This window comes from Pristiophorus japonicus, chromosome 7 (genome assembly GCF_044704955.1).
Source record: "Pristiophorus japonicus isolate sPriJap1 chromosome 7, sPriJap1.hap1, whole genome shotgun sequence".
In the NCBI taxonomy this organism is placed as follows: Eukaryota; Metazoa; Chordata; class Chondrichthyes; family Pristiophoridae; genus Pristiophorus; species Pristiophorus japonicus.
This window is the reverse complement of record NC_091983.1, coordinates 16,068,140-16,095,375: the sequence shown is the minus strand read 5'-3', so window position 1 is coordinate 16,095,375 and position 27,236 is coordinate 16,068,140. Positions and strand designations below refer to the sequence as shown.

At 51.5% G+C, this 27,236-nt stretch overlaps 18 non-coding genes across 18 annotated transcripts; all 18 read right to left on the bottom strand.

Annotated features, from left to right (window-relative positions):
- Nucleotides 1–670: 670 nt before the first annotated feature.
- Nucleotides 671–742, bottom strand: trnam-cau (transfer RNA methionine (anticodon CAU)). Its single transcript has one exon. It is a non-coding gene; the product is annotated as a tRNA-Met (tRNA).
- Nucleotides 743–1,975: 1,233 nt separating this feature from the next.
- trnam-cau (transfer RNA methionine (anticodon CAU)) lies at nt 1,976–2,047 on the bottom strand. The gene has a single exon. It is a non-coding gene; the product is annotated as a tRNA-Met (tRNA).
- Nucleotides 2,048–3,280: 1,233 nt separating this feature from the next.
- trnam-cau (transfer RNA methionine (anticodon CAU)) lies at nt 3,281–3,352 on the bottom strand. The gene has a single exon. It is a non-coding gene; the product is annotated as a tRNA-Met (tRNA).
- A 1,232-nt stretch (nt 3,353–4,584) lies between these two features.
- Nucleotides 4,585–4,656, bottom strand: trnam-cau (transfer RNA methionine (anticodon CAU)). The gene has a single exon. It is a non-coding gene; the product is annotated as a tRNA-Met (tRNA).
- A 1,233-nt stretch (nt 4,657–5,889) lies between these two features.
- trnam-cau (transfer RNA methionine (anticodon CAU)) lies at nt 5,890–5,961 on the bottom strand. Its single transcript has one exon. It is a non-coding gene; the product is annotated as a tRNA-Met (tRNA).
- A 1,233-nt stretch (nt 5,962–7,194) lies between these two features.
- Nucleotides 7,195–7,266, bottom strand: trnam-cau (transfer RNA methionine (anticodon CAU)). Its single transcript has one exon. It is a non-coding gene; the product is annotated as a tRNA-Met (tRNA).
- A 1,233-nt stretch (nt 7,267–8,499) lies between these two features.
- Nucleotides 8,500–8,571, bottom strand: trnam-cau (transfer RNA methionine (anticodon CAU)). Its single transcript has one exon. It is a non-coding gene; the product is annotated as a tRNA-Met (tRNA).
- Nucleotides 8,572–9,804: 1,233 nt separating this feature from the next.
- trnam-cau (transfer RNA methionine (anticodon CAU)) lies at nt 9,805–9,876 on the bottom strand. Its single transcript has one exon. It is a non-coding gene; the product is annotated as a tRNA-Met (tRNA).
- A 1,233-nt stretch (nt 9,877–11,109) lies between these two features.
- On the bottom strand, nt 11,110–11,181 carry trnam-cau (transfer RNA methionine (anticodon CAU)). The gene has a single exon. It is a non-coding gene; the product is annotated as a tRNA-Met (tRNA).
- A 1,232-nt stretch (nt 11,182–12,413) lies between these two features.
- Nucleotides 12,414–12,485, bottom strand: trnam-cau (transfer RNA methionine (anticodon CAU)). Its single transcript has one exon. It is a non-coding gene; the product is annotated as a tRNA-Met (tRNA).
- Nucleotides 12,486–13,718: 1,233 nt separating this feature from the next.
- Nucleotides 13,719–13,790, bottom strand: trnam-cau (transfer RNA methionine (anticodon CAU)). Its single transcript has one exon. It is a non-coding gene; the product is annotated as a tRNA-Met (tRNA).
- Nucleotides 13,791–15,023: 1,233 nt separating this feature from the next.
- On the bottom strand, nt 15,024–15,095 carry trnam-cau (transfer RNA methionine (anticodon CAU)). The gene has a single exon. It is a non-coding gene; the product is annotated as a tRNA-Met (tRNA).
- A 1,233-nt stretch (nt 15,096–16,328) lies between these two features.
- Nucleotides 16,329–16,400, bottom strand: trnam-cau (transfer RNA methionine (anticodon CAU)). Its single transcript has one exon. It is a non-coding gene; the product is annotated as a tRNA-Met (tRNA).
- A 1,233-nt stretch (nt 16,401–17,633) lies between these two features.
- Nucleotides 17,634–17,705, bottom strand: trnam-cau (transfer RNA methionine (anticodon CAU)). Its single transcript has one exon. It is a non-coding gene; the product is annotated as a tRNA-Met (tRNA).
- Nucleotides 17,706–18,938: 1,233 nt separating this feature from the next.
- On the bottom strand, nt 18,939–19,010 carry trnam-cau (transfer RNA methionine (anticodon CAU)). The gene has a single exon. It is a non-coding gene; the product is annotated as a tRNA-Met (tRNA).
- A 1,233-nt stretch (nt 19,011–20,243) lies between these two features.
- trnam-cau (transfer RNA methionine (anticodon CAU)) lies at nt 20,244–20,315 on the bottom strand. Its single transcript has one exon. It is a non-coding gene; the product is annotated as a tRNA-Met (tRNA).
- Nucleotides 20,316–21,548: 1,233 nt separating this feature from the next.
- On the bottom strand, nt 21,549–21,620 carry trnam-cau (transfer RNA methionine (anticodon CAU)). The gene has a single exon. It is a non-coding gene; the product is annotated as a tRNA-Met (tRNA).
- A 5,148-nt stretch (nt 21,621–26,768) lies between these two features.
- On the bottom strand, nt 26,769–26,840 carry trnam-cau (transfer RNA methionine (anticodon CAU)). Its single transcript has one exon. It is a non-coding gene; the product is annotated as a tRNA-Met (tRNA).
- Nucleotides 26,841–27,236: the final 396 nt, after the last annotated feature.

The following is a 27,236-nucleotide window of genomic DNA, read 5'->3' as shown; positions in this document are numbered from 1 at the left end:
GGACAATGTGCCCCGCCCAATGGAGCTGGTCGAGTGTGGTCAGTGCTTCGATGCTGGGGATGTTGGCTTGATCGAGAGCACTGACGTTGAAGCGTCTATCCTCCCAGGGGATTTGCAGGATGTTGTGGTATTTCTCCAGCGATTTGAGGTGATTGCTGTATATGGTCCATGTCTCTGAGCCACCCAGGAGGCCGGATATCACTACAGCCCTGTATACCATGAGCTTGGTGCCAGATTTGAAGGCCTGATCTTGGAACACTGTCTTCCTCCGGCGGCCGAAGGCCCAACAGCCTGTATCCTGCAATATTTACAGGACATCCTCTCTCGTCAACACTAACATTGGCCTTAACCAACACTGCCACCCCAACTGCTACCATTCATGTACACCCGATATCCAGCTATATTTACGGCCCACGCCTGCCCTTTGAGCCAGATCCCAATTATTGCCACAGCATCATATTCCGATTTGCTTGCAGATCAGCAAACTTATTTAGTAAAAGAAGAGGAAACAATAAGACTTTTAATATCAAGCTCATATTTTATGAGTGTGCTCTATCAGCCAAAGCTCCTCAAATTAATTGAAAGAGAATGATTTGAGAGATGCATCCTTGTCAAGGCTGGGATTAGTTGCAGTGCAAGTGTTGGCTGCAACCACATTAAAAGTTGCCTTTAGCAGAGGATGGTTTCGATCCATCGACCTCTGGGTTATGGGCCCAGCACGCTTCCGCTGCGCCACTCTGCTGATGGTGGTGGAAATAATGAATTGCACCTCCTTGTGCTGGGACATGGCTGGCTGCGGTTGCGTGTGATTGACAGCTGCTCTAGTGAGCGGATTGGGCCGCGGGGTCACGTGGTGGATGGGCGTGATTAACCACTGCTCCAGTCATCACCAGAGGCAGCCCCTCGAAATCGAGGAAGACTTGCTTCCACTCTAAAAGTGAGTTCTCAGGTGGCTGTTCAGTCCAATACAGGAATTACAGTCTCTGTCACAGCTGGGGCAGACAGTGGTTAAAGGAAAGGGTGGGTGGGGAGTCTGGTTTGCCGCACGCTCCTTCCGCTGCCTGCGCTTGTTTTCTGCATGTTCTCGGCGGCGAGACTCGAGGTGCTCAGCGCCCTCCCGGATGCTCTTCCTCCACTTAGGGCGCTCTTTGGCAAGAGATTCCCAGGTGTCGGTGGGGATGTTGCACTTTATCAAGGAGGCTTTGAGGATGTCCTTGAAACGTTCCCTCTGCCCACCTGCGGCTCACTTGCCGTCTAGGATTCCTAGTAGAGCGCTTGTTTTGGGAGTCTTGTGTCGAGAATGCGGACAATGTGGCCCGCCCAATGGAGCTGGTCGAGTGTGGTCAGTGCTTCGATGCTGGGGATGTTGGCTTGATCGAGAGCACTGACGTTGAAGCGTCTATCCTCCCAGGGGATTTGCAGGATGTTGTGGTATTTCTCCAGCGATTTGAGGTGATTGCTGTATATGGTCCATGTCTCTGAGCCACCCAGGAGGCCGGATATCACTACAGCCCTGTATACCATGAGCTTGGTGCCAGATTTGAAGGCCTGATCTTGGAACACTGTCTTCCTCCGGCGGCCGAAGGCCCAACAGCCTGTATCCTGCAATATTTACAGGACATCCTCTCTCGTCAACACTAACATTGTCCTTAACCAATACTGCCACCCCAACTGCTACCATTCATGTACACCCGATATCCAGCTATATTTACGGCCCACGCCTGCCCTTTGAGCCAGATCCCAGTTATTGCCACAGCATCATATTCCGATTTGCTTGCAGATCAGCAAAACTTATTTAGTAAAAGAAGAGGAAACAATAAGACTTTTAATATCAAGCTCATATTTTATGAGTGTGCTCTATCAGCCAAAGCTCCTCAAATTAATTGAAAGAGAATGATTTGAGAGATGCATCCTTGTCAAGGCTGGGATTAGTTGCAGTGCAAGTGTTGGCTGCAACCACATTAAAAGTTGCCTTTAGCAGAGGATGGTTTCGATCCATCGACCTCTGGGTTATGGGCCCAGCACGCTTCCGCTGCGCCACTCTGCTGCTGGTGTTGGAACTGATGAATTGCACCTCCTTGTGCTTGGACATGGCTGGCTGCGGTTGCGTGTGATTGACAGCTGCTCTAGTGAGCGGATTGGGCCGCGGGGTCACGTGGTGGATGGGAGTGATTAACCACTGCTCCAGTCATCACCAGAGGCAGCCCCTCGAAATCGAGGAAGACTTGCTTCCACTCGAAAAGTGAGTTCTCAGGTGGCTGTTCAGTCCAATACAGGAATTACAGTCTCTGTCACAGCTGGGGCAGACAGTGGTTAAAGGAAAGGGTGGGTGGGGAGTCTGGTTTGCCGCACGCTCCTTCCGCTGCCTGCGCTTGTTTTCTGCATGTTCTCGGCGGCGAGACTCGAGGTGCTCAGCGCCCTCCCGGATGCTCTTCCTCCACTTAGGGCGCTCTTTGGCAAGAGATTCCCAGGTGTCGGTGGGGATGTTGCACTTTATCAAGGAGGCTTTGAGGATGTCCTTGAAACGTTCCCTCTGCCCACCTGCGGCTCACTTGCCGTCTAGGATTCCTAGTAGAGCGCTTGTTTTGGGAGTCTTGTGTCGAGAATGCGGACAATGTGCCCCGCCCAATGGAGCTGGTCGAGTGTGGTCAGTGCTTCGATGCTGGGGATGTTGGCTTGATCGAGAGCACTGACGTTGAAGCGTCTATCCTCCCAGGGGATTTGCAGGATGTTGTGGTATTTCTCCAGCGATTTGAGGTGATTGCTGTATATGGTCCATGTCTCTGAGCCACCCAGGAGGCCGGATATCACTACAGCCCTGTATACCATGAGCTTGGTGCCAGATTTGAAGGCCTGATCTTGGAACACTGTCTTCCTCCGGCGGCCGAAGGCCCAACAGCCTGTATCCTGCAATATTTACAGGACATCCTCTCTCGTCAACACTAACATTGGCCTTAACCAACACTGCCACCCCAACTGCTACCATTCATGTACACCCGATATCCAGCTATATTTACGGCCCACGCCTGCCCTTTGAGCCAGATCCCAGTTATTGCCACAGCATCATATTCCGATTTGCTTGCAGATCAGCAAAACTTATTTAGTAAAAGAAGAGGAAACAATAAGACTTTTAATATCAAGCTCATATTTTATGAGTGTGCTCTATCAGCCAAAGCTCCTCAAATTAATTGAAAGAGAATGATTTTAGAGATGCATCCTTGTCAAGGCTGGGATTAGTTGCAGTGCAAGTGTTGGCTGCAACCACATTAAAAGTTGCCTTTAGCAGAGGATGGTTTCGATCCATCGACCTCTGGGTTATGGGCCCAGCACGCTTCCGCTGCGCCACTCTGCTGCTGGTGGTGGAAATAATGAATTGCACCTCCTTGTGCTGGGACATGGCTGGCTGCGGTTGCGTGTGATTGACAGCTGCTCTAGTGAGCGGATTGGGCCGCGGGGTCACGTGGTGGATGGGCGTGATTAACCACTGCTCCAGTCATCACCAGAGGCAGTCCCTCGAAATCGAGGAAGACTTGCTTCCACTCTAAATGTGAGTTCTCAGGTGGCTGTTCAGTCCAATACGGGAATTACAGTCTCTGTCACAGCTGGGGAAGACAGTGGTTGAAGGAAAGGGTGGGTGGGAAGTCTGGTTTGCCGCACGCTCCTTCCGCTGCCTGCGCTTGTTTTCTGCATGTTCTCGGCGGCGAGACTCGAGGTGCTCAGCGCCCTCCCGGATGCTCTTCCTCCACTTAGGGCGCTCTTTGGCAAGAGATTCCCAGGTGTCGGTGGGGATGTTGCACTTTATCAAGGAGGCTTTGAGGATGTCCTTGAAACGTTCCCTCTTCCCACCTGCGGCTCACTTGCCGTGTAGGATTCCTAGTAGAGCGCTTGTTTTGGGAGTCTTGTGTTAAGAATGCGGACAATGTGGCCCGCCCAATGGAACTGGTCGAGTGTGGTCAGTGCTTCGATGCTGGTAATGTTGGCTTGATCGAGAGCACTGACGTTGAAGCGTCTATCCTCCCAGGGGATTTGCAGGATGTTGTGGTATTTCTCCAGTGATTTGAGGTGATTGCTGTGTATGGTCCATGTCTCTGAGCCACCCAGGAGGCCGGATATCACTACAGCCCTGTATACCATGAGCTTGGTGCCAGATTTGAAGGCCTGATCTTGGAACACTGTCTTCCTCCGGCGGCCGAAGGCCCAACAGCCTGTATCCTGCAATATTTACAGGACATCCTCTCTCGTCAACACTAACATTGTCCTTAACCAATACTGCCACCCCAACTGCTACCATTCATGTACACCCGATATCCAGCTATATTTACGGCCCACGCCTGCCCTTTGAGCCAGATCCCAATTATTGCCACAGCATCATATTCCGATTTGCTTGCAGATCAGCAAACTTATTTAGTAAAAGAAGAGGAAACAATAAGACTTTTAATATCAAGCTCATATTTTATGAGTGTGCTCTATCAGCCAAAGCTCCTCAAATTAATTGAAAGAGAATGATTTGAGAGATGCATCCTTGTCAAGGCTGGGATTAGTTGCAGTGCAAGTGTTGGCTGCAACCACATTAAAAGTTGCCTTTAGCAGAGGATGGTTTCGATCCATCGACCTCTGGGTTATGGGCCCAGCACGCTTCCGCTGCGCCACTCTGCTGCTAGTGGTGGAAATAATGAATTGCACCTCCTTGTGCTGGGACATGGCTGGCTGCGGTTGCGTGTGATTGACAGCTGCTCTAGTGAGCGGATTGGGCCGCGGGGTCACGTGGTGGATGGGCGTGATTAACCACTGCTCCAGTCATCACCAGAGGCAGCCCCTCGAAATCGAGGAAGACTTGCTTCCACTCTAAAAGTGAGTTCTCAGGTGGCTGTTCAGTCCAATACAGGAATTACAGTCTCTGTCACAGCTGGGGCAGACAGTGGTTAAAGGAAAGGGTGGGTGGGGAGTCTGGTTTGCCGCACGCTCCTTCCGCTGCCTGCGCTTGTTTTCTGCATGTTCTCGGCGGCGAGACTCGAGGTGCTCAGCGCCCTCCCGGATGCTCTTCCTCCACTTAGGGCGCTCTTTGGCAAGAGATTCCCAGGTGTCGGTGGGGATGTTGCACTTTATCAAGGAGGCTTTGAGGATGTCCTTGAAACGTTCCCTCTGCCCACCTGCGGCTCACTTGCCGTCTAGGATTCCTAGTAGAGCGCTTGTTTTGGGAGTCTTGTGTCGAGAATGCGGACAATGTGGCCCGCCCAATGGAGCTGGTCGAGTGTGGTCAGTGCTTCGATGCTGGGGATGTTGGCTTGATCGAGAGCACTGACGTTGAAGCGTCTATCCTCCCAGGGGATTTGCAGGATGTTGTGGTATTTCTCCAGCGATTTGAGGTGATTGCTGTATATGGTCCATGTCTCTGAGCCACCCAGGAGGCCGGATATCACTACAGCCCTGTATACCATGAGCTTGGTGCCAGATTTGAAGGCCTGATCTTGGAACACTGTCTTCCTCCGGCGGCCGAAGGCCCAACAGCCTGTATCCTGCAATATTTACAGGACATCCTCTCTCGTCAACACTAACATTGTCCTTAACCAATACTGCCACCCCAACTGCTACCATTCATGTACACCCGATATTCAGCTATATTTACGGCCCACGCCTGCCCTTTGAGCCAGATCCCAGTTATTGCCACAGCATCATATTCCGATTTGCTTGCAGATCAGCAAAACTTATTTAGTAAAAGAAGAGGAAACAATAAGACTTTTAATATCAAGCTCATATTTTATGAGTGTGCTCTATCAGCCAAAGCTCCTCAAATTAATTGAAAGAGAATGATTTTAGAGATGCATCCTTGTCAAGGCTGGGATTAGTTGCAGTGCAAGTGTTGGCTGCAACCACATTAAAAGTTGCCTTTAGCAGAGGATGGTTTCGATCCATCGACCTCTGGGTTATGGGCCCAGCACGCTTCCGCTGCGCCACTCTGCTGCTGGTGTTGGAACTGATGAATTGCACCTCCTTGTGCTTGGACATGGCTGGCTGCGGTTGCGTGTGATTGACAGCTGCTCTAGTGAGCGGATTGGGCCGCGGGGTCACGTGGTGGATGGGAGTGATTAACCACTGCTCCAGTCATCACCAGAGGCAGCCCCTCGAAATCGAGGAAGACTTGCTTCCACTCTAAATGTGAGTTCTCAGGTGGCTGTTCAGTCCAATACAGGAATTACAGTCTCTGTCACAGCTGGGGCAGACAGTGGTTAAAGGAAAGGGTGGGTGGGGAGTCTGGTTTGCCGCACGCTCCTTCCGCTGCCTGCGCTTGTTTTCTGCATGTTCTCGGCGGCGAGACTCGAGGTGCTCAGCGCCCTCCCGGATGCTCTTCCTCCACTTAGGGCGCTCTTTGGCAAGAGATTCCCAGGTGTCGGTGGGGATGTTGCACTTTATCAAGGAGGCTTTGAGGATGTCCTTGAAACGTTCCCTCTGCCCACCTGCGGCTCACTTGCCGTGTAGGATTCCTAGTAGAGCGCTTGTTTTGGGAGTCTTGTGTCGAGAATGCGGACAATGTGCCCCGCCCAATGGAGCTGGTCGAGTGTGGTCAGTGCTTCGATGCTGGGGATGTTGGCTTGATCGAGAGCACTGACGTTGAAGCGTCTATCCTCCCAGGGGATTTGCAGGATGTTGTGGTATTTCTCCAGCGATTTGAGGTGATTGCTGTATATGGTCCATGTCTCTGAGCCACCCAGGAGGCCGGATATCACTACAGCCCTGTATACCATGAGCTTGGTGCCAGATTTGAAGGCCTGATCTTGGAACACTGTCTTCCTCCGGCGGCCGAAGGCCCAACAGCCTGTATCCTGCAATATTTACAGGACATCCTCTCTCGTCAACACTAACATTGTCCTTAACCAACACTGCCACCCCAACTGCTACCATTCATGTACACCCGATATCCAGCTATATTTACGGCCCACGCCTGCCCTTTGAGCCAGATCCCAGTTATTGCCACAGCATCATATTCCGATTTGCTTGCAGATCAGCAAAACTTATTTAGTAAAAGAAGAGGAAACAATAAGACTTTTAATATCAAGCTCATATTTTATGAGTGTGCTCTATCAGCCAAAGCTCCTCAAATTAATTGAAAGAGAATGATTTTAGAGATGCATCCTTGTCAAGGCTGGGATTAGTTGCAGTGCAAGTGTTGGCTGCAACCACATTAAAAGTTGCCTTTAGCAGAGGATGGTTTCGATCCATCGACCTCTGGGTTATGGGCCCAGCACGCTTCCGCTGCGCCACTCTGCTGCTAGTGGTGGAAATAATGAATTGCACCTCCTTGTGCTGGGACATGGCTGGCTGCGGTTGCGTGTGATTGACAGCTGCTCTAGTGAGCGGATTGGGCCGCGGGGTCACGTGGTGGATGGGCGTGATTAACCACTGCTCCAGTCATCACCAGAGGCAGCCCCTCGAAATCGAGGAAGACTTGCTTCCACTCTAAAAGTGAGTTCTCAGGTGGCTGTTCAGTCCAATACAGGAATTACAGTCTCTGTCACAGCTGGGGCAGACAGTGGTTAAAGGAAAGGGTGGGTGGGGAGTCTGGTTTGCCGCACGCTCCTTCCGCTGCCTGCGCTTGTTTTCTGCATGTTCTCGGCGGCGAGACTCGAGGTGCTCAGCGCCCTCCCGGATGCTCTTCCTCCACTTAGGGCGCTCTTTGGCAAGAGATTCCCAGGTGTCGGTGGGGATGTTGCACTTTATCAAGGAGGCTTTGAGGATGTCCTTGAAACGTTCCCTCTGCCCACCTGCGGCTCACTTGCCGTCTAGGATTCCTAGTAGAGCGCTTGTTTTGGGAGTCTTGTGTCGAGAATGCGGACAATGTGGCCCGCCCAATGGAGCTGGTCGAGTGTGGTCAGTGCTTCGATGCTGGGGATGTTGGCTTGATCGAGAGCACTGACGTTGAAGCGTCTATCCTCCCAGGGGATTTGCAGGATGTTGTGGTATTTCTCCAGCGATTTGAGGTGATTGCTGTATATGGTCCATGTCTCTGAGCCACCCAGGAGGCCGGATATCACTACAGCCCTGTATACCATGAGCTTGGTGCCAGATTTGAAGGCCTGATCTTGGAACACTGTCTTCCTCCGGCGGCCGAAGGCCCAACAGCCTGTATCCTGCAATATTTACAGGACATCCTCTCTCGTCAACACTAACATTGTCCTTAACCAATACTGCCACCCCAACTGCTACCATTCATGTACACCCGATATCCAGCTATATTTACGGCCCACGCCTGCCCTTTGAGCCAGATCCCAGTTATTGCCACAGCATCATATTCCGATTTGCTTGCAGATCAGCAAAACTTATTTAGTAAAAGAAGAGGAAACAATAAGACTTTTAATATCAAGCTCATATTTTATGAGTGTGCTCTATCAGCCAAAGCTCCTCAAATTAATTGAAAGAGAATGATTTGAGAGATGCATCCTTGTCAAGGCTGGGATTAGTTGCAGTGCAAGTGTTGGCTGCAACCACATTAAAAGTTGCCTTTAGCAGAGGATGGTTTCGATCCATCGACCTCTGGGTTATGGGCCCAGCACGCTTCCGCTGCGCCACTCTGCTGCTGGTGTTGGAACTGATGAATTGCACCTCCTTGTGCTTGGACATGGCTGGCTGCGGTTGCGTGTGATTGACAGCTGCTCTAGTGAGCGGATTGGGCCGCGGGGTCACGTGGTGGATGGGAGTGATTAACCACTGCTCCAGTCATCACCAGAGGCAGCCCCTCGAAATCGAGGAAGACTTGCTTCCACTCTAAAAGTGAGTTCTCAGGTGGCTGTTCAGTCCAATACAGGAATTACAGTCTCTGTCACAGCTGGGGCAGACAGTGGTTAAAGGAAAGGGTGGGTGGGGAGTCTGGTTTGCCGCACGCTCCTTCCGCTGCCTGCGCTTGTTTTCTGCATGTTCTCGGCGGCGAGACTCGAGGTGCTCAGCGCCCTCCCGGATGCTCTTCCTCCACTTAGGGCGCTCTTTGGCAAGAGATTCCCAGGTGTCGGTGGGGATGTTGCACTTTATCAAGGAGGCTTTGAGGATGTCCTTGAAACGTTCCCTCTGCCCACCTGCGGCTCACTTGCCGTCTAGGATTCCTAGTAGAGCGCTTGTTTTGGGAGTCTTGTGTCGAGAATGCGGACAATGTGCCCCGCCCAATGGAGCTGGTCGAGTGTGGTCAGTGCTTCGATGCTGGGGATGTTGGCTTGATCGAGAGCACTGACGTTGAAGCGTCTATCCTCCCAGGGGATTTGCAGGATGTTGTGGTATTTCTCCAGCGATTTGAGGTGATTGCTGTATATGGTCCATGTCTCTGAGCCACCCAGGAGGCCGGATATCACTACAGCCCTGTATACCATGAGCTTGGTGCCAGATTTGAAGGCCTGATCTTGGAACACTGTCTTCCTCCGGCGGCCGAAGGCCCAACAGCCTGTATCCTGCAATATTTACAGGACATCCTCTCTCGTCAACACTAACATTGGCCTTAACCAACACTGCCACCCCAACTGCTACCATTCATGTACACCCGATATCCAGCTATATTTACGGCCCACGCCTGCCCTTTGAGCCAGATCCCAGTTATTGCCACAGCATCATATTCCGATTTGCTTGCAGATCAGCAAAACTTATTTAGTAAAAGAAGAGGAAACAATAAGACTTTTAATATCAAGCTCATATTTTATGAGTGTGCTCTATCAGCCAAAGCTCCTCAAATTAATTGAAAGAGAATGATTTTAGAGATGCATCCTTGTCAAGGCTGGGATTAGTTGCAGTGCAAGTGTTGGCTGCAACCACATTAAAAGTTGCCTTTAGCAGAGGATGGTTTCGATCCATCGACCTCTGGGTTATGGGCCCAGCACGCTTCCGCTGCGCCACTCTGCTGCTGGTGTTGGAACTGATGAATTGCACCTCCTTGTGCTTGGACATGGCTGGCTGCGGTTGCGTGTGATTGACAGCTGCTCTAGTGAGCGGATTGGGCCGCGGGGTCACGTGGTGGATGGGAGTGATTAACCACTGCTCCAGTCATCACCAGAGGCAGCCCCTCGAAATCGAGGAAGACTTGCTTCCACTCGAAAAGTGAGTTCTCAGGTGGCTGTTCAGTCCAATACAGGAATTACAGTCTCTGTCACAGCTGGGGCAGACAGTGGTTAAAGGAAAGGGTGGGTGGGGAGTCTGGTTTGCCGCACGCTCCTTCCGCTGCCTGCGCTTGTTTTCTGCATGTTCTCGGCGGCGAGACTCGAGGTGCTCAGCGCCCTCCCGGATGCTCTTCCTCCACTTAGGGCGCTCTTTGGCAAGAGATTCCCAGGTGTCGGTGGGGATGTTGCACTTTATCAAGGAGGCTTTGAGGATGTCCTTGAAACGTTCCCTCTGCCCACCTGCGGCTCACTTGCCGTGTAGGATTCCTAGTAGAGCGCTTGTTTTGGGAGTCTTGTGTCGAGAATGCGGACAATGTGCCCCGCCCAATGGAGCTGGTCGAGTGTGGTCAGTGCTTCGATGCTGGGGATGTTGGCTTGATCGAGAGCACTGACGTTGAAGCGTCTATCCTCCCAGGGGATTTGCAGGATGTTGTGGTATTTCTCCAGCGATTTGAGGTGATTGCTGTATATGGTCCATGTCTCTGAGCCACCCAGGAGGCCGGATATCACTACAGCCCTGTATACCATGAGCTTGGTGCCAGATTTGAAGGCCTGATCTTGGAACACTGTCTTCCTCCGGCGGCCGAAGGCCCAACAGCCTGTATCCTGCAATATTTACAGGACATCCTCTCTCGTCAACACTAACATTGTCCTTAACCAATACTGCCACCCCAACTGCTACCATTCATGTACACCCGATATCCAGCTATATTTACGGCCCACGCCTGCCCTTTGAGCCAGATCCCAGTTATTGCCACAGCATCATATTCCGATTTGCTTGCAGATCAGCAAAACTTATTTAGTAAAAGAAGAGGAAACAATAAGACTTTTAATATCAAGCTCATATTTTATGAGTGTGCTCTATCAGCCAAAGCTCCTCAAATTAATTGAAAGAGAATGATTTTAGAGATGCATCCTTGTCAAGGCTGGGATTAGTTGCAGTGCAAGTGTTGGCTGCAACCACATTAAAAGTTGCCTTTAGCAGAGGATGGTTTCGATCCATCGACCTCTGGGTTATGGGCCCAGCACGCTTCCGCTGCGCCACTCTGCTGCTGGTGGTGGAAATAATGAATTGCACCTCCTTGTGCTGGGACATGGCTGGCTGCGGTTGCGTGTGATTGACAGCTGCTCTAGTGAGCGGATTGGGCCGCGGGGTCACGTGGTGGATGGGCGTGATTAACCACTGCTCCAGTCATCACCAGAGGCAGTCCCTCGAAATCGAGGAAGACTTGCTTCCACTCTAAATGTGAGTTCTCAGGTGGCTGTTCAGTCCAATACGGGAATTACAGTCTCTGTCACAGCTGGGGAAGACAGTGGTTGAAGGAAAGGGTGGGTGGGAAGTCTGGTTTGCCGCACGCTCCTTCCGCTGCCTGCGCTTGTTTTCTGCATGTTCTCGGCGGCGAGACTCGAGGTGCTCAGCGCCCTCCCGGATGCTCTTCCTCCACTTAGGGCGCTCTTTGGCAAGAGATTCCCAGGTGTCGGTGGGGATGTTGCACTTTATCAAGGAGGCTTTGAGGATGTCCTTGAAACGTTCCCTCTTCCCACCTGCGGCTCACTTGCCGTGTAGGATTCCTAGTAGAGCGCTTGTTTTGGGAGTCTTGTGTTAAGAATGCGGACAATGTGGCCCGCCCAATGGAACTGGTCGAGTGTGGTCAGTGCTTCGATGCTGGTAATGTTGGCTTGATCGAGAGCACTGACGTTGAAGCGTCTATTCTCCCAGGGGATTTGCAGGATGTTGTGGTATTTCTCCAGTGATTTGAGGTGATTGCTGTGTATGGTCCATGTCTCTGAGCCACCCAGGAGGCCGGATATCACTACAGCCCTGTATACCATGAGCTTGGTGCCAGATTTGAAGGCCTGATCTTGGAACACTGTCTTCCTCCGGCGGCCGAAGGCCCAACAGCCTGTATCCTGCAATATTTACAGGACATCCTCTCTCGTCAACACTAACATTGTCCTTAACCAATACTGCCACCCCAACTGCTACCATTCATGTACACCCGATATCCAGCTATATTTACGGCCCACGCCTGCCCTTTGAGCCAGATCCCAATTATTGCCACAGCATCATATTCCGATTTGCTTGCAGATCAGCAAACTTATTTAGTAAAAGAAGAGGAAACAATAAGACTTTTAATATCAAGCTCATATTTTATGAGTGTGCTCTATCAGCCAAAGCTCCTCAAATTAATTGAAAGAGAATGATTTGAGAGATGCATCCTTGTCAAGGCTGGGATTAGTTGCAGTGCAAGTGTTGGCTGCAACCACATTAAAAGTTGCCTTTAGCAGAGGATGGTTTCGATCCATCGACCTCTGGGTTATGGGCCCAGCACGCTTCCGCTGCGCCACTCTGCTGCTAGTGGTGGAAATAATGAATTGCACCTCCTTGTGCTGGGACATGGCTGGCTGCGGTTGCGTGTGATTGACAGCTGCTCTAGTGAGCGGATTGGGCCGCGGGGTCACGTGGTGGATGGGCGTGATTAACCACTGCTCCAGTCATCACCAGAGGCAGCCCCTCGAAATCGAGGAAGACTTGCTTCCACTCTAAAAGTGAGTTCTCAGGTGGCTGTTCAGTCCAATACAGGAATTACAGTCTCTGTCACAGCTGGGGCAGACAGTGGTTAAAGGAAAGGGTGGGTGGGGAGTCTGGTTTGCCGCACGCTCCTTCCGCTGCCTGCGCTTGTTTTCTGCATGTTCTCGGCGGCGAGACTCGAGGTGCTCAGCGCCCTCCCGGATGCTCTTCCTCCACTTAGGGCGCTCTTTGGCAAGAGATTCCCAGGTGTCGGTGGGGATGTTGCACTTTATCAAGGAGGCTTTGAGGATGTCCTTGAAACGTTCCCTCTGCCCACCTGCGGCTCACTTGCCGTCTAGGATTCCTAGTAGAGCGCTTGTTTTGGGAGTCTTGTGTCGAGAATGCGGACAATGTGGCCCGCCCAATGGAGCTGGTCGAGTGTGGTCAGTGCTTCGATGCTGGGGATGTTGGCTTGATCGAGAGCACTGACGTTGAAGCGTCTATCCTCCCAGGGGATTTGCAGGATGTTGTGGTATTTCTCCAGCGATTTGAGGTGATTGCTGTATATGGTCCATGTCTCTGAGCCACCCAGGAGGCCGGATATCACTACAGCCCTGTATACCATGAGCTTGGTGCCAGATTTGAAGGCCTGATCTTGGAACACTGTCTTCCTCCGGCGGCCGAAGGCCCAACAGCCTGTATCCTGCAATATTTACAGGACATCCTCTCTCGTCAACACTAACATTGTCCTTAACCAATACTGCCACCCCAACTGCTACCATTCATGTACACCCGATATTCAGCTATATTTACGGCCCACGCCTGCCCTTTGAGCCAGATCCCAGTTATTGCCACAGCATCATATTCCGATTTGCTTGCAGATCAGCAAAACTTATTTAGTAAAAGAAGAGGAAACAATAAGACTTTTAATATCAAGCTCATATTTTATGAGTGTGCTCTATCAGCCAAAGCTCCTCAAATTAATTGAAAGAGAATGATTTTAGAGATGCATCCTTGTCAAGGCTGGGATTAGTTGCAGTGCAAGTGTTGGCTGCAACCACATTAAAAGTTGCCTTTAGCAGAGGATGGTTTCGATCCATCGACCTCTGGGTTATGGGCCCAGCACGCTTCCGCTGCGCCACTCTGCTGCTGGTGTTGGAACTGATGAATTGCACCTCCTTGTGCTTGGACATGGCTGGCTGCGGTTGCGTGTGATTGACAGCTGCTCTAGTGAGCGGATTGGGCCGCGGGGTCACGTGGTGGATGGGAGTGATTAACCACTGCTCCAGTCATCACCAGAGGCAGCCCCTCGAAATCGAGGAAGACTTGCTTCCACTCGAAAAGTGAGTTCTCAGGTGGCTGTTCAGTCCAATACAGGAATTACAGTCTCTGTCACAGCTGGGGCAGACAGTGGTTAAAGGAAAGGGTGGGTGGGGAGTCTGGTTTGCCGCACGCTCCTTCCGCTGCCTGCGCTTGTTTTCTGCATGTTCTCGGCGGCGAGACTCGAGGTGCTCAGCGCCCTCCCGGATGCTCTTCCTCCACTTAGGGCGCTCTTTGGCAAGAGATTCCCAGGTGTCGGTGGGGATGTTGCACTTTATCAAGGAGGCTTTGAGGATGTCCTTGAAACGTTCCCTCTGCCCACCTGCGGCTCACTTGCCGTGTAGGATTCCTAGTAGAGCGCTTGTTTTGGGAGTCTTGTGTCGAGAATGCGGACAATGTGCCCCGCCCAATGGAGCTGGTCGAGTGTGGTCAGTGCTTCGATGCTGGGGATGTTGGCTTGATCGAGAGCACTGACGTTGAAGCGTCTATCCTCCCAGGGGATTTGCAGGATGTTGTGGTATTTCTCCAGCGATTTGAGGTGATTGCTGTATATGGTCCATGTCTCTGAGCCACCCAGGAGGCCGGATATCACTACAGCCCTGTATACCATGAGCTTGGTGCCAGATTTGAAGGCCTGATCTTGGAACACTGTCTTCCTCCGGCGGCCGAAGGCCCAACAGCCTGTATCCTGCAATATTTACAGGACATCCTCTCTCGTCAACACTAACATTGTCCTTAACCAACACTGCCACCCCAACTGCTACCATTCATGTACACCCGATATCCAGCTATATTTACGGCCCACGCCTGCCCTTTGAGCCAGATCCCAGTTATTGCCACAGCATCATATTCCGATTTGCTTGCAGATCAGCAAAACTTATTTAGTAAAAGAAGAGGAAACAATAAGACTTTTAATATCAAGCTCATATTTTATGAGTGTGCTCTATCAGCCAAAGCTCCTCAAATTAATTGAAAGAGAATGATTTGAGAGATGCATCCTTGTCAAGGCTGGGATTAGTTGCAGTGCAAGTGTTGGCTGCAACCACATTAAAAGTTGCCTTTAGCAGAGGATGGTTTCGATCCATCGACCTCTGGGTTATGGGCCCAGCACGCTTCCGCTGCGCCACTCTGCTGCTAGTGGTGGAAATAATGAATTGCACCTCCTTGTGCTGGGACATGGCTGGCTGCGGTTGCGTGTGATTGACAGCTGCTCTAGTGAGCGGATTGGGCCGCGGGGTCACGTGGTGGATGGGCGTGATTAACCACTGCTCCAGTCATCACCAGAGGCAGCCCCTCGAAATCGAGGAAGACTTGCTTCCACTCTAAAAGTGAGTTCTCAGGTGGCTGTTCAGTCCAATACAGGAATTACAGTCTCTGTCACAGCTGGGGCAGACAGTGGTTAAAGGAAAGGGTGGGTGGGGAGTCTGGTTTGCCGCACGCTCCTTCCGCTGCCTGCGCTTGTTTTCTGCATGTTCTCGGCGGCGAGACTCGAGGTGCTCAGCGCCCTCCCGGATGCTCTTCCTCCACTTAGGGCGCTCTTTGGCAAGAGATTCCCAGGTGTCGGTGGGGATGTTGCACTTTATCAAGGAGGCTTTGAGGATGTCCTTGAAACGTTCCCTCTGCCCACCTGCGGCTCACTTGCCGTCTAGGATTCCTAGTAGAGCGCTTGTTTTGGGAGTCTTGTGTCGAGAATGCGGACAATGTGGCCCGCCCAATGGAGCTGGTCGAGTGTGGTCAGTGCTTCGATGCTGGGGATGTTGGCTTGATCGAGAGCACTGACGTTGAAGCGTCTATCCTCCCAGGGGATTTGCAGGATGTTGTGGTATTTCTCCAGCGATTTGAGGTGATTGCTGTATATGGTCCATGTCTCTGAGCCACCCAGGAGGCCGGATATCACTACAGCCCTGTATACCATGAGCTTGGTGCCAGATTTGAAGGCCTGATCTTGGAACACTGTCTTCCTCCGGCGGCCGAAGGCCCAACAGCCTGTATCCTGCAATATTTACAGGACATCCTCTCTCGTCAACACTAACATTGTCCTTAACCAATACTGCCACCCCAACTGCTACCATTCATGTACACCCGATATTCAGCTATATTTACGGCCCACGCCTGCCCTTTGAGCCAGATCCCAGTTATTGCCACAGCATCATATTCCGATTTGCTTGCAGATCAGCAAAACTTATTTAGTAAAAGAAGAGGAAACAATAAGACTTTTAATATCAAGCTCATATTTTATGAGTGTGCTCTATCAGCCAAAGCTCCTCAAATTAATTGAAAGAGAATGATTTTAGAGATGCATCCTTGTCAAGGCTGGGATTAGTTGCAGTGCAAGTGTTGGCTGCAACCACATTAAAAGTTGCCTTTAGCAGAGGATGGTTTCGATCCATCGACCTCTGGGTTATGGGCCCAGCACGCTTCCGCTGCGCCACTCTGCTGCTGGTGTTGGAACTGATGAATTGCACCTCCTTGTGCTTGGACATGGCTGGCTGCGGTTGCGTGTGATTGACAGCTGCTCTAGTGAGCGGATTGGGCCGCGGGGTCACGTGGTGGATGGGAGTGATTAACCACTGCTCCAGTCATCACCAGAGGCAGCCCCTCGAAATCGAGGAAGACTTGCTTCCACTCGAAAAGTGAGTTCTCAGGTGGCTGTTCAGTCCAATACAGGAATTACAGTCTCTGTCACAGCTGGGGCAGACAGTGGTTAAAGGAAAGGGTGGGTGGGGAGTCTGGTTTGCCGCACGCTCCTTCCGCTGCCTGCGCTTGTTTTCTGCATGTTCTCGGCGGCGAGACTCGAGGTGCTCAGCGCCCTCCCGGATGCTCTTCCTCCACTTAGGGCGCTCTTTGGCAAGAGATTCCCAGGTGTCGGTGGGGATGTTGCACTTTATCAAGGAGGCTTTGAGGATGTCCTTGAAACGTTCCCTCTGCCCACCTGCGGCTCACTTGCCGTGTAGGATTCCTAGTAGAGCGCTTGTTTTGGGAGTCTTGTGTCGAGAATGCGGACAATGTGCCCCGCCCAATGGAGCTGGTCGAGTGTGGTCAGTGCTTCGATGCTGGGGATGTTGGCTTGATCGAGAGCACTGACGTTGAAGCGTCTATCCTCCCAGGGGATTTGCAGGATGTTGTGGTATTTCTCCAGCGATTTGAGGTGATTGCTGTATATGGTCCATGTCTCTGAGCCACCCAGGAGGCCGGATATCACTACAGCCCTGTATACCATGAGCTTGGTGCCAGATTTGAAGGCCTGATCTTGGAACACTGTCTTCCTCCGGCGGCCGAAGGCCCAACAGCCTGTATCCTGCAATATTTACAGGACATCCTCTCTCGTCAACACTAACATTGTCCTTAACCAACACTGCCACCCCAACTGCTACCATTCATGTACACCCGATATCCAGCTATATTTACGGCCCACGCCTGCCCTTTGAGCCAGATCCCAGTTATTGCCACAGCATCATATTCCGATTTGCTTGCAGATCAGCAAAACTTATTTAGTAAAAGAAGAGGAAACAATAAGACTTTTAATATCAAGCTCATATTTTATGAGTGTGCTCTATCAGCCAAAGCTCCTCAAATTAATTGAAAGAGAATGATTTTAGAGATGCATCCTTGTCAAGGCTGGGATTAGTTGCAGTGCAAGTGTTGGCTGCAACCACATTAAAAGTTGCCTTTAGCAGAGGATGGTTTCGATCCATCGACCTCTGGGTTATGGGCCCAGCACGCTTCCGCTGCGCCACTCTGCTGCTAGTGGTGGAAATAATGAATTGCACCTCCTTGTGCTGGGACATGGCTGGCTGCGGTTGCGTGTGATTGACAGCTGCTCTAGTGAGCGGATTGGGCCGCGGGGTCACGTGGTGGATGGGCGTGATTAACCACTGCTCCAGTCATCACCAGAGGCAGCCCCTCGAAATCGAGGAAGACTTGCTTCCACTCTAAAAGTGAGTTCTCAGGTGGCTGTTCAGTCCAATACAGGAATTACAGTCTCTGTCACAGCTGGGGCAGACAGTGGTTAAAGGAAAGGGTGGGTGGGGAGTCTGGTTTGCCGCACGCTCCTTCCGCTGCCTGCGCTTGTTTTCTGCATGTTCTCGGCGGCGAGACTCGAGGTGCTCAGCGCCCTCCCGGATGCTCTTCCTCCACTTAGGGCGCTCTTTGGCAAGAGATTCCCAGGTGTCGGTGGGGATGTTGCACTTTATCAAGGAGGCTTTGAGGATGTCCTTGAAACGTTCCCTCTGCCCACCTGCGGCTCACTTGCCGTCTAGGATTCCTAGTAGAGCGCTTGTTTTGGGAGTCTTGTGTCGAGAATGCGGACAATGTGGCCCGCCCAATGGAGCTGGTCGAGTGTGGTCAGTGCTTCGATGCTGGGGATGTTGGCTTGATCGAGAGCACTGACGTTGAAGCGTCTATCCTCCCAGGGGATTTGCAGGATGTTGTGGTATTTCTCCAGCGATTTGAGGTGATTGCTGTATATGGTCCATGTCTCTGAGCCACCCAGGAGGCCGGATATCACTACAGCCCTGTATACCATGAGCTTGGTGCCAGATTTGAAGGCCTGATCTTGGAACACTGTCTTCCTCCGGCGGCCGAAGGCCCAACAGCCTGTATCCTGCAATATTTACAGGACATCCTCTCTCGTCAACACTAACATTGTCCTTAACCAATACTGCCACCCCAACTGCTACCATTCATGTACACCCGATATTCAGCTATATTTACGGCCCACGCCTGCCCTTTGAGCCAGATCCCAGTTATTGCCACAGCATCATATTCCGATTTGCTTGCAGATCAGCAAAACTTATTTAGTAAAAGAAGAGGAAACAATAAGACTTTTAATATCAAGCTCATATTTTATGAGTGTGCTCTATCAGCCAAAGCTCCTCAAATTAATTGAAAGAGAATGATTTTAGAGATGCATCCTTGTCAAGGCTGGGATTAGTTGCAGTGCAAGTGTTGGCTGCAACCACATTAAAAGTTGCCTTTAGCAGAGGATGGTTTCGATCCATCGACCTCTGGGTTATGGGCCCAGCACGCTTCCGCTGCGCCACTCTGCTGCTGGTGTTGGAACTGATGAATTGCACCTCCTTGTGCTTGGACATGGCTGGCTGCGGTTGCGTGTGATTGACAGCTGCTCTAGTGAGCGGATTGGGCCGCGGGGTCACGTGGTGGATGGGAGTGATTAACCACTGCTCCAGTCATCACCAGAGGCAGCCCCTCGAAATCGAGGAAGACTTGCTTCCACTCGAAAAGTGAGTTCTCAGGTGGCTGTTCAGTCCAATACAGGAATTACAGTCTCTGTCACAGCTGGGGCAGACAGTGGTTAAAGGAAAGGGTGGGTGGGGAGTCTGGTTTGCCGCACGCTCCTTCCGCTGCCTGCGCTTGTTTTCTGCATGTTCTCGGCGGCGAGACTCGAGGTGCTCAGCGCCCTCCCGGATGCTCTTCCTCCACTTAGGGCGCTCTTTGGCAAGAGATTCCCAGGTGTCGGTGGGGATGTTGCACTTTATCAAGGAGGCTTTGAGGATGTCCTTGAAACGTTCCCTCTGCCCACCTGCGGCTCACTTGCCGTGTAGGATTCCTAGTAGAGCGCTTGTTTTGGGAGTCTTGTGTCGAGAATGCGGACAATGTGCCCCGCCCAATGGAGCTGGTCGAGTGTGGTCAGTGCTTCGATGCTGGGGATGTTGGCTTGATCGAGAGCACTGACGTTGAAGCGTCTATCCTCCCAGGGGATTTGCAGGATGTTGTGGTATTTCTCCAGCGATTTGAGGTGATTGCTGTATATGGTCCATGTCTCTGAGCCACCCAGGAGGCCGGATATCACTACAGCCCTGTATACCATGAGCTTGGTGCCAGATTTGAAGGCCTGATCTTGGAACACTGTCTTCCTCCGGCGGCCGAAGGCCCAACAGCCTGTATCCTGCAATATTTACAGGACATCCTCTCTCGTCAACACTAACATTGTCCTTAACCAACACTGCCACCCCAACTGCTACCATTCATGTACACCCGATATCCAGCTATATTTACGGCCCACGCCTGCCCTTTGAGCCAGATCCCAGTTATTGCCACAGCATCATATTCCGATTTGCTTGCAGATCAGCAAAACTTATTTAGTAAAAGAAGAGGAAACAATAAGACTTTTAATATCAAGCTCATATTTTATGAGTGTGCTCTATCAGCCAAAGCTCCTCAAATTAATTGAAAGAGAATGATTTTAGAGATGCATCCTTGTCAAGGCTGGGATTAGTTGCAGTGCAAGTGTTGGCTGCAACCACATTAAAAGTTGCCTTTAGCAGAGGATGGTTTCGATCCATCGACCTCTGGGTTATGGGCCCAGCACGCTTCCGCTGCGCCACTCTGCTGCTAGTGGTGGAAATAATGAATTGCACCTCCTTGTGCTGGGACATGGCTGGCTGCGGTTGCGTGTGATTGACAGCTGCTCTAGTGAGCGGATTGGGCCGCGGGGTCACGTGGTGGATGGGCGTGATTAACCACTGCTCCAGTCATCACCAGAGGCAGCCCCTCGAAATCGAGGAAGACTTGCTTCCACTCGAAAAGTGAGTTCTCAGGTGGCTGTTCAGTCCAATACAGGAATTACAGTCTCTGTCACAGCTGGGGCAGACAGTGGTTAAAGGAAAGGGTGGGTGGGGAGTCTGGTTTGCCGCACGCTCCTTCCGCTGCCTGCGCTTGTTTTCTGCATGTTCTCGGCGGCGAGACTCGAGGTGCTCAGCGCCCTCCCGGATGCTCTTCCTCCACTTAGGGCGCTCTTTGGCAAGAGATTCCCAGGTGTCGGTGGGGATGTTGCACTTTATCAAGGAGGCTTTGAGGATGTCCTTGAAACGTTCCCTCTGCCCACCTGCGGCTCACTTGCCGTCTAGGATTCCTAGTAGAGCGCTTGTTTTGGGAGTCTTGTGTCGAGAATGCGGACAATGTGGCCCGCCCAATGGAGCTGGTCGAGTGTGGTCAGTGCTTCGATGCTGGGGATGTTGGCTTGATCGAGAGCACTGACGTTGAAGCGTCTATCCTCCCAGGGGATTTGCAGGATGTTGTGGTATTTCTCCAGCGATTTGAGGTGATTGCTGTATATGGTCCATGTCTCTGAGCCACCCAGGAGGCCGGATATCACTACAGCCCTGTATACCATGAGCTTGGTGCCAGATTTGAAGGCCTGATCTTGGAACACTGTCTTCCTCCGGCGGCCGAAGGCCCAACAGCCTGTATCCTGCAATATTTACAGGACATCCTCTCTCGTCAACACTAACATTGTCCTTAACCAACACTGCCACCCCAACTGCTACCATTCATGTACACCCGATATCCAGCTATATTTACGGCCCACGCCTGCCCTTTGAGCCAGATCCCAGTTATTGCCACAGCATCATATTCCGATTTGCTTGCAGATCAGCAAAACTTATTTAGTAAAAGAAGAGGAAACAATAAGACTTTTAATATCAAGCTCATATTTTATGAGTGTGCTCTATCAGCCAAAGCTCCTCAAATTAATTGAAAGAGAATGATTTTAGAGATGCATCCTTGTCAAGGCTGGGATTAGTTGCAGTGCAAGTGTTGGCTGCAACCACATTAAAAGTTGCCTTTAGCAGAGGATGGTTTCGATCCATCGACCTCTGGGTTATGGGCCCAGCACGCTTCCGCTGCGCCACTCTGCTGCTAGTGGTGGAAATAATGAATTGCACCTCCTTGTGCTGGGACATGGCTGGCTGCGGTTGCGTGTGATTGACAGCTGCTCTAGTGAGCGGATTGGGCCGCGGGGTCACGTGGTGGATGGGCGTGATTAACCACTGCTCCAGTCATCACCAGAGGCAGCCCCTCGAAATCGAGGAAGACTTGCTTCCACTCTAAAAGTGAGTTCTCAGGTGGCTGTTCAGTCCAATACAGGAATTACAGTCTCTGTCACAGCTGGGGCAGACAGTGGTTAAAGGAAAGGGTGGGTGGGGAGTCTGGTTTGCCGCACGCTCCTTCCGCTGCCTGCGCTTGTTTTCTGCATGTTCTCGGCGGCGAGACTCGAGGTGCTCAGCGCCCTCCCGGATGCTCTTCCTCCACTTAGGGCGCTCTTTGGCAAGAGATTCCCAGGTGTCGGTGGGGATGTTGCACTTTATCAAGGAGGCTTTGAGGATGTCCTTGAAACGTTCCCTCTGCCCACCTGCGGCTCACTTGCCGTCTAGGATTCCTAGTAGAGCGCTTGTTTTGGGAGTCTTGTGTCGAGAATGCGGACAATGTGGCCCGCCCAATGGAGCTGGTCGAGTGTGGTCAGTGCTTCGATGCTGGGGATGTTGGCTTGATCGAGAGCACTGACGTTGAAGCGTCTATCCTCCCAGGGGATTTGCAGGATGTTGTGGTATTTCTCCAGCGATTTGAGGTGATTGCTGTATATGGTCCATGTCTCTGAGCCACCCAGGAGGCCGGATATCACTACAGCCCTGTATACCATGAGCTTGGTGCCAGATTTGAAGGCCTGATCTTGGAACACTGTCTTCCTCCGGCGGCCGAAGGCCCAACAGCCTGTATCCTGCAATATTTACAGGACATCCTCTCTCGTCAACACTAACATTGTCCTTAACCAATACTGCCACCCCAACTGCTACCATTCATGTACACCCGATATTCAGCTATATTTACGGCCCACGCCTGCCCTTTGAGCCAGATCCCAGTTATTGCCACAGCATCATATTCCGATTTGCTTGCAGATCAGCAAAACTTATTTAGTAAAAGAAGAGGAAACAATAAGACTTTTAATATCAAGCTCATATTTTATGAGTGTGCTCTATCAGCCAAAGCTCCTCAAATTAATTGAAAGAGAATGATTTTAGAGATGCATCCTTGTCAAGGCTGGGATTAGTTGCAGTGCAAGTGTTGGCTGCAACCACATTAAAAGTTGCCTTTAGCAGAGGATGGTTTCGATCCATCGACCTCTGGGTTATGGGCCCAGCACGCTTCCGCTGCGCCACTCTGCAGCTGGTGTTGGAACTGATGAATTGCACCTCCTTGTGCTTGGACATGGCTGGCTGCGGTTGCGTGTGATTGACAGCTGCTCTAGTGAGCGGATTGGGCCGCGGGGTCACGTGGTGGATGGGAGTGATTAACCACTGCTCCAGTCATCACCAGAGGCAGCCCCTCGAAATCGAGGAAGACTTGCTTCCACTCGAAAAGTGAGTTCTCAGGTGGCTGTTCAGTCCAATACAGGAATTACAGTCTCTGTCACAGCTGGGGCAGACAGTGGTTAAAGGAAAGGGTGGGTGGGGAGTCTGGTTTGCCGCACGCTCCTTCCGCTGCCTGCGCTTGTTTTCTGCATGTTCTCGGCGGCGAGACTCGAGGTGCTCAGCGCCCTCCCGGATGCTCTTCCTCCACTTAGGGCGCTCTTTGGCAAGAGATTCCCAGGTGTCGGTGGGGATGTTGCACTTTATCAAGGAGGCTTTGAGGATGTCCTTGAAACGTTCCCTCTGCCCACCTGCGGCTCACTTGCCGTCTAGGATTCCTAGTAGAGCGCTTGTTTTGGGAGTCTTGTGTCGAGAATGCGGACAATGTGCCCCGCCCAATGGAGCTGGTCGAGTGTGGTCAGTGCTTCGATGCTGGGGATGTTGGCTTGATCGAGAGCACTGACGTTGAAGCGTCTATCCTCCCAGGGGATTTGCAGGATGTTGTGGTATTTCTCCAGCGATTTGAGGTGATTGCTGTATATGGTCCATGTCTCTGAGCCACCCAGGAGGCCGGATATCACTACAGCCCTGTATACCATGAGCTTGGTGCCAGATTTGAAGGCCTGATCTTGGAACACTGTCTTCCTCCGGCGGCCGAAGGCCCAACAGCCTGTATCCTGCAATATTTACAGGACATCCTCTCTCGTCAACACTAACATTGTCCTTAACCAACACTGCCACCCCAACTGCTACCATTCATGTACACCCGATATCCAGCTATATTTACGGCCCACGCCTGCCCTTTGAGCCAGATCCCAGTTATTGCCACAGCATCATATTCCGATTTGCTTGCAGATCAGCAAAACTTATTTAGTAAAAGAAGAGGAAACAATAAGACTTTTAATATCAAGCTCATATTTTATGAGTGTGCTCTATCAGCCAAAGCTCCTCAAATTAATTGAAAGAGAATGATTTTAGAGATGCATCCTTGTCAAGGCTGGGATTAGTTGCAGTGCAAGTGTTGGCTGCAACCACATTAAAAGTTGCCTTTAGCAGTGGATGGTTTCGATCCATCGACCTCTGGGTTATGGGCCCAGCACGCTTCCGCTGCGCCACTCTGCTGCTGGTGTTGGAACTGATGAATTGCACCTCCTTGTGCTTGGACATGGCTGGCTGCGGTTGCGTGTGATTGACAGCTGCTCTAGTGAGCGGATTGGGCCGCGGGGTCACGTGGTGGATGGGAGTGATTAACCACTGCTCCAGTCATCACCAGAGGCAGCCCCTCGAAATCGAGGAAGACTTGCTTCCACTCGAAAAGTGAGTTCTCAGGTGGCTGTTCAGTCCAATACAGGAATTACAGTCTCTGTCACAGCTGGGGCAGACAGTGGTTAAAGGAAAGGGTGGGTGGGGAGTCTGGTTTGCCGCACGCTCCTTCCGCTGCCTGCGCTTGTTTTCTGCATGTTCTCGGCGGCGAGACTCGAGGTGCTCAGCGCCCTCCCGGATGCTCTTCCTCCACTTAGGGCGCTCTTTGGCAAGAGATTCCCAGGTGTCGGTGGGGATGTTGCACTTTATCAAGGAGGCTTTGAGGATGTCCTTGAAACGTTCCCTCTGCCCACCTGCGGCTCACTTGCCGTGTAGGATTCCTAGTAGAGCGCTTGTTTTGGGAGTCTTGTGTCGAGAATGCGGACAATGTGCCCCGCCCAATGGAGCTGGTCGAGTGTGGTCAGTGCTTCGATGCTGGGGATGTTGGCTTGATCGAGAGCACTGACGTTGAAGCGTCTATCCTCCCAGGGGATTTGCAGGATGTTGTGGTATTTCTCCAGCGATTTGAGGTGATTGCTGTATATGGTCCATGTCTCTGAGCCACCCAGGAGGCCGGATATCACTACAGCCCTGTATACCATGAGCTTGGTGCCAGATTTGAAGGCCTGATCTTGGAACACTGTCTTCCTCCGGCGGCCGAAGGCCCAACAGCCTGTATCCTGCAATATTTACAGGACATCCTCTCTCGTCAACACTAACATTGTCCTTAACCAACACTGCCACCCCAACTGCTACCATTCATGTACACCCGATATCCAGCTATATTTACGGCCCACGCCTGCCCTTTGAGCCAGATCCCAGTTATTGCCACAGCATCATATTCCGATTTGCTTGCAGATCAGCAAAACTTATTTAGTAAAAGAAGAGGAAACAATAAGACTTTTAATATCAAGCTCATATTTTAAGAGTGTGCTCTATCAGCCAAAGCTCCTCAAATTAATTGAAAGAGAATGATTTTAGAGATGCATCCTTGTCAAGGCTGGGATTAGTTGCAGTGCAAGTGTTGGCTGCAACCACATTAAAAGTTGCCTTTAGCAAAGGATGGTTTCGATCCATCGACCTCTGGGTTATGGGCCCAGCACGCTTCCGCTGCGCCACTCTGCTGCTGGTGTTGGAACTGATGAATTGCACCTCCTTGTGCTTGGACATGGCTGGCTGCGGTTGCGTGTGATTGACAGCTGCTCTAGTGAGCGGATTGGGCCGCGGGGTCACGTGGTGGATGGGCGTGATTAACCACTGCTCCAGTCATCACCAGAGGCAGCCCCTCGAAATCGAGGAAGACTTGCTTCCACTCTAAAAGTGAGTTCTCAGGTGGCTGTTCAGTCCAATACAGGAATTACAGTCTCTGTCACAGCTGGGGCAGACAGTGGTTAAAGGAAAGGGTGGGTGGGGAGTCTGGTTTGCCGCACGCTCCTTCCGCTGCCTGCGCTTGTTTTCTGCATGTTCTCGGCGGCGAGACTCGAGGTGCTCAGCGCCCTCCCGGATGCTCTTCCTCCACTTAGGGCGCTCTTTGGCAAGAGATTCCCAGGTGTCGGTGGGGATGTTGCACTTTATCAAGGAGGCTTTGAGGATGTCCTTGAAACGTTTCCTCTGCCCACCTGCGGCTCACTTGCCGTGTAGGATTCCTAGTAGAGCGCTTGTTTTGGGAGTCTTGTGTCGAGAATGCGGACAATGTGGCCCGCCCAATGGAGCTGGTCGAGTGTGGTCAGTGCTTCGATGCTGGGGATGTTGGCTTGATCGAGAGCACTGACGTTGAAGCGTCTATCCTCCCAGGGGATTTGCAGGATGTTGTGGTATTTCTCCAGCGATTTGAGGTGATTGCTGTATATGGTCCATGTCTCTGAGCCACCCAGGAGGCCGGATATCACTACAGCCCTGTATACCATGAGCTTGGTGCCAGATTTGAAGGCCTGATCTTGGAACACTGTCTTCCTCCGGCGGCCGAAGGCCCAACAGCCTGTATCCTGCAATATTTACAGGACATCCTCTCTCGTCAACACTAACATTGTCCTTAACCAATACTGCCACCTCAACTGCTACCATTCATGTACACCCGATATCCAGCTATATTTACGGCCCACGCCTGCCCTTTGAGCCAGATCCCAGTTATTGCCACAGCATCATATTCCGATTTGCTTGCAGATCAGCAAAACTTATTTAGTAAAAGAAGAGGAAACAATAAGACTTTTAATATCAAGCTCATATTTTATGAGTGTGCTCTATCAGCCAAAGCTCCTCAAATTAATTGAAAGAGAATGATTTTAGAGATGCATCCTTGTCAAGGCTGGGATTAGTTGCAGTGCAAGTGTTGGCTGCAACCACATTAAAAGTTGCCTTTAGCAGAGGATGGTTTCGATCCATCGACCTCTGGGTTATGGGCCCAGCACGCTTCCGCTGCGCCACTCTGCTGCTGGTGTTGGAACTGATGAATTGCACCTCCTTGTGCTTGGACATGGCTGGCTGCGGTTGCGTGTGATTGACAGCTGCTCTAGTGAGCGGATTGGGCCGCGGGGTCACGTGGTGGATGGGCGTGATTAACCACTGCTCCAGTCATCACCAGAGGCAGCCCCTCGAAATCGAGGAAGACTTGCTTCCACTCTAAAAGTGAGTTCTCAGGTGGCTGTTCAGTCCAATACAGGAATTACAGTCTCTGTCACAGCTGGGGCAGACAGTGGTTAAAGGAAAGGGTGGGTGGGGAGTCTGGTTTGCCGCACGCTCCTTCCGCTGCCTGCGCTTGTTTTCTGCATGTTCTCGGCGGCGAGACTCGAGGTGCTCAGCGCCCTCCCGGATGCTCTTCCTCCACTT